Source organism: Corvus hawaiiensis, chromosome 26 (assembly GCF_020740725.1).
Source record: "Corvus hawaiiensis isolate bCorHaw1 chromosome 26, bCorHaw1.pri.cur, whole genome shotgun sequence".
NCBI lineage: Eukaryota > Metazoa > Chordata > Aves > Passeriformes > Corvidae > Corvus > Corvus hawaiiensis.
In genome coordinates, this window is record NC_063238.1 from 38,846,745 (window position 1) to 38,860,209 (window position 13,465).

Genomic DNA, 13,465 nt, shown 5'->3' on the forward strand with positions numbered 1-13,465 from the left:
CTCTGCTCAGCAGTTCGTAAATGCTCCATGGTAACAGCAAAGAAGTGACTTAATTCTAATTTTTGGTTGCTCTAGTATACCCTTTCATTTAGACAAGCTAAAATTTTCAGAGCCATAGTATGCAAACAGACATTTCAGTGACAGTTTGAGCACCAAAGAATAACTGAGTACCCCAACCCCATTTGTGCACTGACATAAGACATACTTACCCTGTTCAGGTTTTTAAGAGATTCATTCCATTAAAAAAAAAAAAATTAAAAAACCCCAACCAACCAATTAAAAAAACCCAACACAATTGTTTCAGGTTTAATTGCTCTTCTGAGGGAGAGTTAAAAAAAGGGGGAAAAGGGGAGGACAGGGATATTTAAAAGAACATGGGCAGTCTTTACTCATACTAGGAAAGAAAAGACCAAGATAAGGAGGAAAACAAAAAATTAGAAAACAAGAAAAGAATTTGGTAAATGTTGGAACTTGCATGAAAAGCACGTCGAAGAAACAGTGCAGGGATTTCTTGTAGCTGATTTCTTTCCTCTGTCTAAGCCAATCTTGTTTGCATGTGACCTGCAAACCTCTGTAAATAGAAAAGAATATAAATGGCAGAAAGCATATTACAGCAAGAAAAATTAAATGAGGAGAGAAAACCCCCACATCATCATATTTCTGAAATCTCTCATTTGTGAGCCAGGAAGCTTTTCTAAGTGCTACTTTATGCTAGAATTTGTGCAGTGAACCTATGTGAAAATGGGAGAGCTCAATATAAAAGCTTTCACCAAACTGACAAAATGCTACAATCATTTGTTTAAAAGCCAGCCTGGGTTTCTGAGTGGCAACTGCCATATGCTGCAGACATTCCTCTACAATTCAAGACATACACATAGACCATGGCTGCAAAGACAGTCATCTGGCACGAATGCCAGCACTACCCTGTGACAAAATATACAGAGGGGAACATGCTCGTGCTGCATCAGAATGACTGATGTAGCAAGTAAGCTTAGGAAGGAGGAAAAATAAATATGACAGTGGCAGAAAGATTATTATGATTAAATGAACAACTTCTTGGTTTGCCCTTTGTGTTGATGGATGGATAAAAGCCTATCTGCTTTCCTCTGCAATATTGGAGAGCTTTTGTCACACTGCTTCTTACATGTCCTCCAAAAACCTTAGACCTTTTTTCTTGCAGATAATTGTTCTAATTCAACAGGGCTATTCATGGGCAGGAATCAGTACATTCTGGTACAGTAATAACATTAGAACCTTAAGTTCTGAACTTTTTGGGCATTTTTGTTACAAGTGCTGACCCTGGGTGTCTGTGAATGCAGCACAATGAAAGTCTGATTCTGTTCTAAGGTCAAGGAGAAAATGGAGGCACTCCAGCGCCTCTCCACTTGAGGTGACAATGCAAGCAACGAACTGGGATGTTTTGTGCAGCAGTTCACTATCTGAATACTAAAACTCATGCTTTGGTATTTATTCTGATTAGATTTTCTCTCAGAAAGATTCAAATTCACCAGTGAGATTTACTCCCTGGAGGGGTACAAACACCCTCACAAATTCTTTTTTGTTTCTTGACTCCATGTTCAGATATCAATGACTACAAATCCAGACACACACACACGCAGAGTATAGTGGTAGAAAGGTGTTTATTTTCATAATATATTCCTGCTATTTGCCATCTGAAAGCATTTTGAAATAAAGAGCGTGATGAAGTTATCTGAATAGAAACATTTAATTTTGCTTGAGATGTCTGTGTCATCCTGCACGGCATTCAACTGCTGATCTTGCATCACACAGGTTCCATGTTGGTTGTGTGTTACGTCTTCCAGCACACACAGAGCTGTGGGATACTCTAGGACATCTAATATGGAATAACAGGAATTATGCATAGGGAGGTGACTAATGACCAATTTCCAGCTGGGCTGAAACACAAAATCATAGAATGGTTAAGGCTGGAAAAGACTTTGAGACCATCAAGTCCAACCATCAACCCAGCACCACCACCATGTTCATCACTAAACCATGTGCTGTATACACACATTTTTAGCCCATCCAGGGATGGTCACACCACCACTTCCTTGGGCAGCTGGTTCCAATGCTTTACAACCCTTTCTGCTGCAATGTCTGAACTTCCCCTGATGCAATTTTCCTCTTGTTCTATCACTTGCTTATAGCCCTGTCTGCTTTGAAGATGGTCAGGGGAATCTGTGCAATATAATATATATCACTCACTCTGTTGCAGGCTCATGCTGGGAAAGGTTTGGAGATTTTTTAATTTAAAGGTGTTATGAAGAATTCCACATTTCATGCTAGACACCAAGAAACCCAGGAGTCGTTTTCAACTTTTCCACTTGACACAGAGCAGTGAGACTAGGAACGAAGACAATTTAACAGTCTACAGGCTTAATGTTTTATTATTCTGAAACTGGAATAAAACTAACGAGTTTTTTTCTGGATGAAAATAGAGCCATTGGTTTAATGGCAATGAAGAGATATTGAACTAGTTCTTGGCTGCTCTTTGCAATTTGTAGCACTTGAGAAGTCTTAAAAGAAATTTGACAGTGACAAATAGACATTTCTAAAATGTCAAGTAATTCTAAACATGAATTTTCATCTATTTATAGACTTTGATAATCTCAAATGTTACAGAGCTTCCTGTAGACAGTATTTAGTTTTCTATTAGAAATTTTCAGAATCTTAAATGCATTGACATATCCATGAAGATAATGTTCCTGTGACACATTTCACAAATAAATTATATAAAATTAATGCTTGGTAAATATTCTGAGTGCATTTTTCATACATTAAACCACTTTGTAGAGGAACTGCTCCCTAAAAAGGAAAGTTGCCACTTCTCTGAAAAATTCAAAAATCCCATATTGTCACATAAGGATTAATAAATAACACTACTGAAATAAATATACTCCCTTTTAATGTTAGTTGGATGGCCACAAAATAAATGCAATGTACTACTGTAGTGGAAATTCAAAGTCAGCAAGTAAAAATCTTTTATTTCTTCTCAATTTCCTCTAATTTTAGCAAACATGAAAATTTCTGGCTTGTCAATTTTAGAAGCTAAAAAAACCTGTTTACCTATAGGATGGGGCTTTTGAGCTGGAGTAAATAAAAACCTTTTCTTTTATATTTTAGCATACTTTAAAATTTTTGTATCTCCATTTTTATGTTCCTCCTAATCTGTGTAGAAAACAGAAAGCTCCAAATTTTTTGTTTCTTTGGTCAACAAAAGCATTTCTCAAGTTTCTGTACTCTGTTCTTTATGTCTTGTTTCAGCCGGCCACAGAGATTTTTTTACACTAAAACGACACAAACCTTCCCTTTGCTACATATGCTCAATATTACAAAAGATGGAAAGGGGAAATAAGACTTAAAAAATGACATTATCTTTAAATAACCTGAAACCCCATAAAACCTTAATTTGACCAAACCTGAACAAAACTGATTGTTCTAATTGTGCACTTTCGAAACATGGTACAAAGGCAGCATTGTGTCCTCACTGGGTTCCTCTTTGCCAGTGTTTTAATGACTTTCTACATTAAAATTTCTAAATGGATAAATGCATCAATTTGTTTACAGGTTTCAGATATGAGAAAAAAGTCAAAAAAAAAAAATAAAAGAAAGAAAACAACTCTTAGAATATTGTCCTTCCTCTTCACTGACTTGGAAAATTTCTAAAAATTGACTTTATGATTTTAAAAATAAATGGTTTATATAGTTTGGGGACAAGCAAACCCACAGATTTCTAGGAGCTGATATGTAAGGATTTTGAACTGTCACCATAGCCAGGTTCTGCCAGATTCTTCAGAGTCTCTTCTTCCAGAATTTATTGAACAATGATTTGCAATATGTAACTTGTCTACGAAAGGCCCTGAACGTTCTCCCATTTCATTCTTGTTGTGCTCTATTCAGTGGTCCTTTGAAAATTCAGGTTTCTTCTAGTACAGCCAAATGATCTACACTCAGCAGTACTGGGAGCCAGATCCTGCTTTTCCAGTTTTTCTCCTATAGGCCATAGAGATCAGCAGTGCCAGCACACTTTCCTCTGCACAGAGCTACATCTTCCCTTTTTCTCAGGTGGACAGAGCAAACCTTGAATAAGCAAGGTAAATCATAGGAGTGAGTTCCCATGAATAGCTCCTGAAAAATTATTTTCTTCTTTAGTGGAGTGGGCAATTTGATTTCTGAAACTCAATGAGTTATCTGAAATTGAGCATTGTAATCTGCACTCCATCTTATTTGGATATATCAAAACACGCTTAGTCTTGTAAGTGGATCCTGTTTAAACATCCTACTAGTCTTTTTCAGGACTATTACTTCTCCTCCAGCACAAACACTGAGTCTGACAGAATATCAAATTTGTCTGCCTGTTAATTTATTGATACTGGTTTGATTCACCTTACTTTGGGAATTATCTGTGTATTAATACATTCTGTTCACCCAAATTCATTCCTGATATAGCTACATTTATGTCACAGACCATTAAATTTCACATTCTAGCCCTAGGCTCATTCATCTAGACTGTCAAGGCTATCCTGTAAAGAGATTTTTTACAGAATTGCCTTTTGAAAGAGCAACTTCCCTTAGTATCTTAACATAGTTTATCTTTTCAATGCTTTGTCTGTCCTGGCTTTACTCGAACAGGGGCAAATCATGTCTGTGCTTAACTTTGATTCCTCTTTCTCTACCTAAAAAAATACCCTTTTAGGAACTTTAATTACTGTGGCAGGATATCCCCCCTCTCTCAGGGCTGGGGCATTTGGAAGAGATAACTCAGGCCCAATTAATGGCCCAGCGAGGAGCCCAGCAGGAGGTCAGAGAGCCTAGCAGGAGGTCACCTCCAGGCTCCTGAGAGTCTGAGCCCAAGCCCCAAGTACACATCTTGGTATGAGAGCAGATGTGGAAAGAGATAAAAGAAAATGAACATTGGTGACCAAAGGACATTGTTTTTATGTATATAAAAGCCCACATGAATTATCACAGAGGCAGAAGTCTCTTACACACTCCTTGGGAACGCATGAGAAGATTTCTTCCTGAAGCTTGGACGCAATTTCGCAGTTACTTTTCCAGGAATTGAGGGAAAGGAATTCGATGTCTGCCCCTACAACAATTTGATGATAAGAAACATTGGATCCTAAGTTGTACTATTTCTTAGCTAGCTGTAAATTTAATGTTACCTTTAACCCTACATGTATAATACTAGTATCCTCTTTTATCTTATCCCTGTGTAGCAATAGTCTGTTTTAAGTCTGATGTCTGTTAGTTTTGTGTCTATTAATAAATAATTCATTTTATAATGGACCAAATCAGCCATTATTAAAAAAACTTGTGAATGGAAGTGGGTTTTTGGGGTGCTGGACATCTCAATAACATGACTGCCTGCTGCCAGAGGCCTGGGCAAAAGGCAGGGACTGATTTAAACCTACATCAACTATTCATAACAATTACCTAATCTATTTAAATTCAAAATCTATAATTCACATATTTACTAAGTGTATTTGTGTTACTATTACTTGTTCTTGTGGTAACTTGAATCCTGAAATTGCGAAAGTTCAGTGATTTTTAAAATGGAGTCTTATGCTAAAGTTGGATATAAATAAATACTCCTTCAATACAAACAAGCCCTGCTTATGGTAAACAGAGATTGTGTCAACCTTCCCAAGAACAGAGCTGAGAGTGCTTCCTTCTGCACTAAGGTACCTGTAGTGATGAAGAATAGACGCAAAAAAAGTGCACACTAGTAAAATAATGAGTGAAGAAGGGTAAGTAAAGAAAAAAAAGAATTCCTTGCTGTGAGGTGAGAATCAGAAGGCTGTTTAAATTTCTGCCATGTGCATTATTATCAGCAAAGATTTGCAGGCATTTGCGGCTTTCTTAAATGCAGCTGCAGCATGTTAAATATTAAAATCAGAAATGAGGAGAAATAATAGAAATAACAGTATTTATAAATAACAAACAAACAAAAAAAAAATAGACATAACAACAAAAAGAAAACAACGCCATTCCTAAGGTGATCACACATGGCCATTCAATGAACATTGCCCTGCCAAGAGGAATGAAAACCTTAAAAAAGCCCCCAAAACCAACCTATTCTGTTGGAAATTTGGAGAATGCTGGTGTGAAATCTGAGACTGGTGTTCAGATGACTCCAGCAAATGAAAAGAGTACATTTGGAATACCATCAGATCAGGAGTCACTCTGCCAGCTGCTGGTGGATTGCCTCACTCCGTTGCTGAAACACTGCCGCTCGAGGCTCTGTTAATGCCGTATCCATTCGACGTTCATCTCCCATTGGCACATGGAACTTCAAACTCTGTTTTCATTATTGCTCCAGCTTTCCTGGAAGAACCATTTTGAAATGAAAATGGGACAGGAAGGAAAACTTTCTCTAAAGCACAGTGGCCATTAAAATAACCAAAATCATGGTATGTTAGAGGAACAGCTAAACAGAACCAGCAAAGACTATATACTTGTTAAAATATACTTGGAACTGAGATGGCTTCATACAAGTTCCAAAGACAAACAAAAAGTTGTGGAATGAGGCTGAAAATAGTAGAGAAATGTTATGTTTTAAATCAGTTTAGTAAGACAACAAATATAGGAGTGTTGACCTTAATGATGCATTTGGACACTTTACAGCATTCATGGAAAAGGTTACTAAAATTGCAATTTTCCTTCCTTGGATGATTTGTTTTGTAGATTAAAGTAGTGCCTAAATGCCAGAAGTGAGATCAGGATTTTGCAGTGTTGAATGTCATGAAATAAAAGAAATGTTATAAAGCCAACCCTCCTCATAAAGAACACTGAAGAGATTGTAAAAATGTTACAAAATGGTTTTCATAAATGAGAAGTTTTCTTGAACAAAAAGCTTCAGGAAAATTTCTAATATAGCTCAGTGAAAATGTAGGAATTCCACTGGAACTTTTTGATTTCTTTCAAAATTGTTTCTGCAAGTTTTATCTGATATATTATTGAGTATACAACTCCCTGACAGCTATTTTGGAGCAGGTTTGTGAACCTTGAAAGTTTCGTGAAAAATGATGTAGGAGTGCTTTGTTAGATATATTAGCTTGTAAGTCTTTAAAACAGAGCTCAACTGTTGTGGTAATTCAGAGGACAAAGAACAGAGCAAATACCATAGAAAATAGTTACTATACTTTGCCATAATATAAACCCAAAGAGATTCTCAGCAAACTCAACAAGAAGAAAGCTGAAAAAGTGATTAAAAGAATTTCATATATGATGGATGTGTTTTATGAAACTCATTAGCACAGATTATCACCACTTGCTGGACTTAATGCTTTGCACTGATGTATGAATGTTCAATGCAAACACAATTATGAATTATATTGGATTTTTATATTGCTAATGTTAGATCTCCTCTATTTCCTTTGATAGTGGTAAGGGTTGGCCATATGTTGACCTGATTGGAACAGAAAGTGATACAGCTGTCAGCATGGGTTGGAGTCTTTTTAGGCTTATTATTCCCAGAAACCAGATCTGTACAAATTCTATTCATTCCAAAGGACATTTCTATACAAATTTTAAAACAGCACCACATTTCCTTCTGTTCAGGATATATAAAAGGGTATAGGTGAGAAAGCAGACATTTTACTGTAATGTTGACATCCTTCTGGTACCCGGGTTTAAATAACATATTTATCTCCCTCACATGAGACATCAGACCAGTCACACAGAGGATACAACACTTAATGATTAGCTGGCCCTCACTGACTATATAGTGGAGACAGAGGAAGCTCCCTGAATCTAGCACCTGTGTTTAGCTACTGAAGTTTGACCTCTGGGTTTTTTTGTTGAATTCCCAGCTGCTGTTCAGTAATCTCACAACAGCAATATCAAAGAAGTCAGCTTTGGAATGAAAGCAGATTTAGTTGCTATATTCTGTGCTCCTGTACCCTTGGGACCAGAGCATCACATAAATGGCATGTTAAGCTACATCTTAAAGGTGACCCAGAATGCAATCTGGCAGTAAAAGAAAAAGCTTTCTTGTAAAATAGAAGAGAAAGTTGGTACTGCAGGTCAGATTAAATACGAGGAACTCCAAGGAATTGCTTGTGGTCTGTCTTTTTAGGCAGTATCTCAGGAAGTGACACATTAAGGTCTGAAATTTGCATGAAATGTAGGTGTGGGCTGGATTTCATTTTATTACTATTGGCTATTTCTTTTTGGCTTGCTGACTAGGAGCAGCTGTTGTGTTTAATTTAAATTCCCTACCTTATTTTTAGCAAGGATTCTTACATCTCTGAATGGATGCTTTTTTCCAAGATTTTGATGTATTTATTATAAACAGAGAACTATAATAGATAATAATAATTGTCAGCTGAAACAATACTGAGTCCTGTGATTCGGTGACCTTTTGGTATTAGAAACCACCCACTGTCGTGAGTTATGTTAAAACTTTGCAGCTGGGTTGCAACAATAGCAGAAATATTTTCTGGACCCCCATCTTACCATCTCAGAGCTACTAATAAGCCTCTTCATGCAGTGGGAGGGAGCTTATTCAATGTATTTCAAAAGAACTACCTGCTTGAATAAAGTCTGCTCTGGTGGGAAAGACTGTTGGAGGATTCCCTTGAGAAGGTCATTGGCTTTATTAGGACACACCAGTGGTTTTGCTGCTTTGTGAATCAAGTTATGCCTATAATAGACACACCCATGTTTTTCTTTACTTTTTTTGTTGAAACACTATTCTTTCACAATTCTGGGCCTCAAACTATGCTTACAATCAAGGGTAAGTAAAATAATTTTTAATATATCACCAGCAGAAGGTCCTGGCAGCGTATGCCTTTAAATGAGCTGGAATAAGAAAGCAAAACAGAGTAAAAATCTTATAGCATAGATGAATATTGAAAGCTTCTAGCTGCAAACAAAAAAATTAACATTTTATTGTCTCGTGATAGGTAATTCAAGGATGCTGAGTTATAATTAATGCTTCAAAAACCTGAGGTGTAAACAATGCATGTGCCATCAGTGTTGTGCATAGAGCATAAGGCATTTTCAGGAGAAAAATGTATCACATTTATATAGATCTGATCCAGTGGTTTAAAGTTTTTGTTACAAGATTAATGCTATAGAAGACATGGAAGTCTCTGCTTTTCTAAGAGCACAGCTTGTCTTTTCTCTTCAGTGCCTGCAGTTTTTATGCTACAGCATGGGGAAGCTTCTGTTCAAGATGTCAGGACTTAAACATTGCAAATGTGTTCAAACACAATTCAAATGAGTCCCATCTTAGGACAAATCACTTAGAATTTGGAAATAAAAATGATGACATTTTTGTCTGATTCTTGTAGTTCCTAAGACTGACTGTCAAAACACCCACTTTTGCCCCACATCATGTGTCCCACTTAGCACATTTAATACACTTAATCCTACTTAATCCCACTTAAATGTCTTTCTCACATGCTGGTATGGCATGGCAATTTGGTGCTGTTTTACTCTATGCTGATTGGGATTTTTGTGTGAAATGTGAAATATGGGAGTTGTTCCTGAAGTCTCTGTTAGAGTTTGAAGAGGCTGGGATGATGGCTGCCGAGGTTAATAACCACTTACTGCAATTGTCACACTGCAAACAGACAGAAACTGCAAGGTTACCTGGGCCAGGATCAAGTGGGGACCAAGAAGTCCCTTCCTGAAGTGCATTGACAGACTGGATGGGTGGGATTCAACTCCAGATTGTAGGGGTGGGGTTTAGTTCAAGACATCTAAAATCTACCCAGCTCACCCTGAAATATATGTTTGAGCTGATTCTCACCCCCTCTTCTGTATCTCTTCATATTACATCCACCTCTTTCTGTATGAAAGACCATTCAAAGGCTAATCCGAGGCAAGAAGTTCTTATTTCTTGTAACCAGCAGAATTGCTACAATTTTGAGTGTTATATAAACAAACCATAATGGGTTTTTCCTCAACCAGGTGTTAGCCTCCAGCAAGGAGAAGAAGAAACAGGTATTCCAGCACAATCAAGCTCCTTGCTCTTGCAACCTGTACTGCATCATTATCCTCCCATTAATTTCAAATTAATGGTGCTTACTTTGGATAATGGTGACTGGGGGGAAGACACGTAACTAATTAACACTAACCACACCAAACGGCAATTTCTCTCAAAAACTTTTTATATAAATGCCTGGACAAAATTAATGAGTGACAATGACTAAAGGAAGACTTCTCATTTACCTTATTTCTGGATGGAGAGAAAATGACTGGGTTTCCCTGGAAGTTTGCCTAGTAAATTAGAACAAATGCGCACTAAGTAGATCCAAGTGCTTTGGCCCTTGGGTTAATTTAAAGCAACGGATGTGTTCCTGCCTTTGAAAAATGCAGCCATATATTCCAAGTGTTTTGTCTGCTGTTGTAACACCACTTAAAGAAACAATCTCAAAGTATGCTAAAATATTAAGCTTCAAAAATTTCTCCAAAGTGTTATTACTTGAGAAGAGGGAATAAAGAGCTTGATCTTAGTTGCACTAACTTTACACCTTTTAAGGGTGTTAGACTCAAGAGTAAGATGACTTCAGACAAGGCTGGGATGTTTCTATTAGCACGACATGTTTGACACCCGGAGATGGTGGCCTGGGATGTCTGTATTTTTGGGAGACACCAAGAACTATGAACATACTATGGACATTGACCTCATACAGCCACAATCCCATGAACTCTCCACATTTATTTCTGTGCTACTCTGAAACACGAGCCACTTAAACTTGTCATATCCTGCCTTATTCTTGCCTTAATCCAGGTGCCTGGATCTGAGCTTGCAATGCAGGTGACACTTGAGGCATAACTGGACATGAAGAGTACATGGAATATGCCTGGGAATCTCTGGCTGGCTGGCCAGCCATGAAAGTCTGTTTTCTACTATAGTGGCTGATGAACTTAGTCTCCAAAAAGGGCAACAAACTGTGCCTTGGAAACAGTCCTCAACTTGTTCTAACTTCTGTACCATGATGAGGTGTTTCTGACCATGCTGCCATGGGCAGAAAATATTATAGGGAGTGTTGATAGCAATCTAATTATCATTAAGATCTATCCCTTTCTATCGGATTTGAATAACACTAAATATTGCTCTCAGACATGAGTGGTGTAGGGGCTCAGAAGACAGAAATTCCAAAAAAGCTAATGAATGAATCTCTCCTTATTAGGAAATAAAGTGAATTAAATATTTTGTAAACTGTATAATATTATGCATTATTTTTCCAGTAACCAAATCTGCAGTTGCTCCACTGATCTCATGAAAAACAAGTAGAGTAATATAAAATGTAAATTAAAGGGAGGCTATTAAAGAAATTGAGCTCCCTAAATGCTAATTGCAACAAAAAAGAAAATTAAGAGTTTAACAAGAGGGCAATAAAAGAAGGAATTTAAATATTCTAAGTGTATTCAGATATAAGACTTAATTGGTGCTGAGCAAGTTTAAGTTAGGCAGCCAACAAGATAAACACTTCTGATGACAGAAAATTAATGTTGTGTCACAGCAACAGACTACTTTATTTGATATTTTATACTTTATTCATGTTATATGACAATTTAATTAAACATTCAAGTAATCCAGTCAAATAGTTTCCTAGTGAAATAAACCAAGAATGATCAACTCCCTTTTCCGTAAAGGATCGATGCAGTATGACACCTGATTTATGCTTTATGACTCTGAAGTCTTAAATTTTATGTCAAAATTAATGAGACAAAATAGATTTCTAAGGGCTGTTATTTTCACCATCACACATGCATGGTAAGTCAATTGCTGGAAATAAGCTATAATAGAGAAACTTCTATGCTTCTTGTGATAGGATTACTTTTTAATTTAATAAAAGCATATTACTAAATCTCAAAGGAAGGGGGAAAAGAAAGGCTTTCTGTGCAGATCTGTTTGTTAGGAGTAATTTTGGAATATTTTGAGTGATACTTTAATATTTTGCAATCTGTTGCCTTTTACAGGAGCTAAAAAAGAAAAAAAATGCCAAGACATGTCATGTGACTCTGAACCAGCTTATTTGAATCAGTATAAACATTCTTTCTACTGAATTCTATTAGAATATTAATAATAATATTTTTTTGGAAATTCCCTTAATTTGTGTGCTCTGCTTTTAAAGTTTCAATTAAGTGTTGTTTCTCTTGTAAATTGAACACAGTTTCAGGATTGGGCTCACTGGCATGACTTGAGGCAGGTAGAACACTTGTGCATTTATTTTATGCATGTTTTGTTTACCGGTAGCTGTGCACACCTGTGAACCTGCGGTCTGACAGAAATTGGGAAAGGCTTAAGCTGCTGCTGAGACTGACCAGGCTTCGCATGAAGAGCATCCCCGTGAGTTTCTGGTGTATTTTCCCCCATGCAAAGTTGACCAAAGGTGAGGAAAGGCAAACAGGGAGATTGCCTTGCCCAGCCTCAGAACAGGTCAATGACAAAAGTGTGTCTCCTTTATGGACTTCTTTTGTTGGATGAGTACCTCAAGAAGGCCCTAAAAGTGTCTGCCTGAGGGAAGCAGATAATTTCTAAGACTGAAAGGTTTTGCAAACATTGAGAAGGCTGTTCTGCAACTAGACATGCCTAGTTTTATAGCCCCAATGTTTCTTCTTGATGGCCTACATTTGTATTTTGATTTTTTAATGTAGAACAGGAGCAAATCTTTTAGTGACAATAACATTTGAAATCTCCACTTTCTACTTCTAGCAAGACCATGTGTGGTCCTAAATTCTTTTATAAAGTACTATAATAAATAATTTACTTTTTTATTTATTGAGAAAAGAAGTATTTTTCTTCCAATAAAATGTACCAATATTTAAAAATGTTTAAAGAACATTAAAAATGCCTAAATACCAATGTATTTCTCTGTCAAGGGTAATTAAAAAAACATTTTCTTGCACTATTCAGCAACAGAGATCTCTATTAAAGAGCACAGATAGTTCTCCAAGATTGACAACAACAAATAAATGAATTTACGTGTAGAATACACATCTATGTACATTAGCACACAGATGCAACACTTCACCTTGTGCTATTTTAACAACCTCCTACAATTTTTTTTCTTATTTGCTTAATTTTTTCTTGTTTCAAATTAAAAGACCTTCCAAAGGCTTCCTAAATGTTCTGTTGATGACAAGCTTTTTTATCCTTTATCAAACATTAAAAATATATTTACCCTGTGGACAGTGGACCTTGGCTGGCTACCAGAAGTCCACCCAGATACTCTCTCGCTCCCCCTCATCAACACGACAGAGGCAGAAAACAAGATGGAAAGGCTCACTGAGAAAAATACAGGGAATACTCTAACACTTTGTCATCTTAAAGCAATCTGATAGAGATTAAGTGATAGAGAAGGTCATACTGAATTTTTTAAAATGACAGAATTTCCATATAATACAGTCTTCGAAGAATATCCATCTAGAGGAAGCTGTGTATCAAGATACTAAATATTTAACCTTTTAAAATCCTTTAGTT